The following is a 4521-nucleotide window of genomic DNA, read 5'->3' as shown; positions in this document are numbered from 1 at the left end:
ATCAAAAAGCATGAAAGAGGGAGCTCTTCTTAATATTTTGACACCAAAATCATGTCGATACACCTTACCGAATGCGAGTAAAGCCACCCACGCTTTAACTTGGACAGACTGTACATTACAGTCATTTAAACCTGTAAAATTATTGATATTTTCAGTCAATTATTCTTTAAAAGACATAATTGAATCATTTTAAATGAAAATGAAGATTCATTGATCATTCTTTTCTAAAGATTCGATTAGAACAATTATAATCAATAATTCAAAATCTAAATTTCCTGATAGACGATAATACATCAATGTAATATGGATAAAATAGCAATTTTCAAATTATTTTGAAAACTTAGTTTGTATGATGCGATTTCTTTTTAAAAATAAGACCCTTAAGTTCATGTTTAATTTACAACCAAGTATAATCAAAATTCCCTTTTCGCCTTAATCATAAACACGAAACGTCACATCGAGTTGAACATTTGGGATACTAAACAAGAAGCACCAAGAATGGTATGCCTGCGCCTAAATTTATATAATTATGAACAAAGTTTTTTGTTTTAAATATTTTTTTTCTTTTTTTATAATTAATCAAGTTTAGGACCAGACCCACGTTACTTATTGCTTTTAATTTATTATCCCAAAATTTTCAACTTGATGTGGCGATTCGTGTGAAAATAAGTTGGGAAATGAGAAAGGTGGCGGCAAGGTGAATCTGGTCACGTGACCTATTTGTCACATGGACTTAAAATAAATTAAATATGTTTTAATTTTTTGATGTTGAAAATTTGAAAGTATATTAAGATATCATTTTTTATAATCTAGAGTATAAAGACGTTGTTTTGGATTAAATTAAATAATGTCCATTATTCACAGTTAATATAGACAATAAAATAATATTTAAAAAAAGAGCAAAGCTTTAAAAACAAGAATATATATCTATACACTGTATATGTAACAACGTTACCACAACACTTCAGTTTGATATCATCCCTTAAAATATCTTTTGCCGTTATTTAACAATATCTTGATCATTTGGTGCTTTGTAAAATTGAATGTCATTAGCTTTGTCCTGCACCCGATTACTGTTTTATCTTGATTTACAATCAAAACAAACGCACTTCACCATTTTTGTTCATAATTTTAACACTGTGAATATATGATCTAAAAGCAGTTTTTTTCGTTTTTTTTTCACTTAGAAAATGAAAAATGTCGCAAGCATTACTCAAAAACTAAACGATTATTTAACACTATCGGTAAGATACTTTTACGGTGTTACTAAATCCAATGTTATTATTTTACCAAAGATCTTTGATTTTGCCATGCATTTGCAACCATTATGGGCCGACTGCATAGCTGGCGCCACCACACGGCCACCGCAACACATAGTACATTTTCAACTCAGAATCCCAGGGGGCTGGGAAGTACTGGGTTTGTACTGGGAAATACTGGGTTTGTACATGACAGTTCAATCTTGAAATTAAATCAATATGAGAGGTTGTTTGTCATTTAAAAGCATCGGAACTTTTCAAGTTTTTTAATATTTGAACATATTGATGGGTTTTTAGTCTTTACTATCATTCTTTGATGAAATGTACTAAAATATTATTTTATTATGATTACTAAATTGACATGGTGCAGTGTAGCCAACCCTCAAAATTGTTTATTTCACTGAATCAATAAGTAACCTACCACTGATTGTCAGTGACCCATTTCTAGCTATTTGAATCAGTGAAATGTCACTGATTAAGATTTAGAGAGTAGACTTTTTAAAACTAAAGGTGAAAGCATCGACAACAGTAATTTGGTGGTTGTAAATTTTTTTTTGTTTGAGCTCCTTCGACTTTAACGAACAAATTCTCATCACGTATCTCGTGCTTCGCACTCTAATTTCTCCCTAAAATGTTATATAATTTCCATAAATGTATATTATTATAATTAATAACTTGCATTGGTATTAAAACAGACGTAGTTTTATTGCCCCGTTCAAAAAAATGCGCATTCTTTAAACAAAATGTTGTTCTTAAACATTTTATTGCAACTTTTGTCGTTTTTCCATAAACTGAATTTGCTCATCTCCAATGTTTTTTTTTTTTTATTAAAACTTTACACAGACGGTCTTCTGAGCAATCTTACTGTTTTTTAATTTCTAAATTATGTAAATATATTTTTTTTTGTTTGAAAATGCATTTATATTTTTGAGAATCTTTGAAATACTGTTAAATTTTTGCATGAAAAAATGTAATTTTTGGATTTTTCACTATTTTGTATGCTGTCAAAATTTGAATTTTTGATTTTTCAAGAAAATTCACAAAGTTGTTATGACAATCTTGTAAGATATTTATAAATCAAACTTTTCCTTTTATTGTCTTTTTTTATATCGTGCATTATTTGGCTTAAAACGTTCATTTTCGTTTTTTTTTTAATTTTGTAAATGCAATAACTTTGGTAATTCTTTATTTTATGAAAAAAATCATTCGGATAAATTGTTTGAATTTTTAAATACTATAAATATCCGTACAGAAGATATTATTATTATATTATTATTATAAGATTAACCATACAGTAGATATTAACAGATGCATAATTGTTTAAATTATTTCGAATGCCAATCCATACATTTTTTCATTTTTGAATAAAAATGATTTGATTCTTTTTAGCATTTTCACTCTGTCTTAATATAGATATTCTAAATATGCCCTCGTTTAATCTAAAAATCAAAATTATCTTTACCAAGAGATGTAATGAGAAACACTGATTTCAAAATGGTACATTCATCTTCTGACTGGGTTTCGAATCTTTCCTTATTCACAGTTTCTAAATTTCCTCTTCAAAGACAGCAAAATAATTTTCACTTTCTTCATCTTCTTGCATTATTTTCGAGGCTTAGTATCATTAAGATCATTGGAACCTTTCTTCTTATAATTTGCTTGAATATTTTTAAAACAATTTAGATATTTGGGATCACAGTCAAAATCATATTCTATTTTCGACAGGATCTTCCTTGTTTAATTTTGGTAATTGTTTATTTGTTTCTTTTCTGAACCTACCTCTCTTTCTTTTTAGTCAAGAGGGGGGATTATTTAAATTTATTAGCAACGTGTTTCTTGGTCTAACTTGGGGTCTTTTTATACGAGTTTCAGAAGGTGGGGATTTTTCTGGATATTTATCTTCGTTCGGTTTGGGTGCATCCCCTTGTTGTTTTTCTTTTCTTTTTCCACTGTTGGCCATGCATTTCCATGGGTTTCCATGGCGACTTTTGTCCTAGTGCGAACTTGAGAAAATAGTTTTCATCAAAAGAACTTTGTACCTGTGAATTAAAAAGATTTAGGATATTTGCTGTATCATCCTTGATTTAGTTAAGTGATTCTTCATTTGGTAAATTATAAAATGCTTCTAGAAATTCGGAATCAATATTCAAGTATGTGAATCATTAGTCGTTTCACTAGAAACTTAATCAGACATTGTATCGGATTAAGCAGGCTCATGATTGATTTGAATATTTATTCCATGAGAAGTTATTAATGTGTCAATTTCTTGCATCATTTTAGAATAATTTTCTCCGTTTGGGACAGGATTTCTTGATAGGGTATCCATGCTAAAGTTCACTTTTCCTGCTTCATAAATAAGATCATATTCGTATTCTGGGAATTTTAATCTCCTGCGTGAGACGGTAAGAAAGGGTCTTTGTAATTCTGGAACCAACCAATGGTTTGTGCTCTGTCACGACAGTGAAATTTCTTCCGTATAGATACACGGAGAAAAATGGATGGTCAGCCTGAACATCTAGAACGCCAGACTGAGTATATTCGATTATCTTACAGTGTAAACTTGAAAACTGAAGAATATTCTGGTCGAATATAAAAAATGGTTAAATCTATTATGTTCACATACTCAGAGTGGTTACATCTGTTAGTCAATTTGACCCAAAAATTCTTCTTAGGTGTATCTCGATGATCTGTTGGCTGCATTTTGCCAACCCTTCATGAGATCTACGTAACTATATCCTGACATTGCCATATCCTGCAAAAGTAAGTTAAAGGACAATGAATGAAATGATAGATTATATGATTTTTTAAATAGCTGCAAGTGATAAATAAAATAATCACAGTACTGCAACTCCAAAAATGGTATGATTTTAACGATAACCTCAAAACTGTCAGTCTCGAGACGTCTCGATATTTCTACATTAGGGAAAATATATACTTACCATTCCCAATCATAGAAAATCACGGGAAATCACAGTAAATCACGGAGGTAATTTTAAGTAACACCCTTCGAAAAAATCAAACTTATAACAATAGAGAGATAACCGAGAAAACCACCTCGTCCGCGTCTGTTACTCTGTTGTGAAGTTTGACAGAATTATAGTCTTTGAACGGGCACGCACATTATTGGACCATCTCAAGAGTGTCGTCTTGATTATTCTTGATAGTGAGTTTGGCCCTAGCCTCCCCAAACCTCGATGAATTTTCGTGGGACAAAGTTTATTATCGACTTGGGTACGAGTACTTCGTTTCAAAGGGTTATGAA

This window comes from Belonocnema kinseyi, chromosome 9 (genome assembly GCF_010883055.1).
Source record: "Belonocnema kinseyi isolate 2016_QV_RU_SX_M_011 chromosome 9, B_treatae_v1, whole genome shotgun sequence".
NCBI lineage: Eukaryota > Metazoa > Arthropoda > Insecta > Hymenoptera > Cynipidae > Belonocnema > Belonocnema kinseyi.
The sequence above is the reverse complement of the archived record's forward strand: the minus strand, read 5'-3'. Positions refer to the sequence as shown.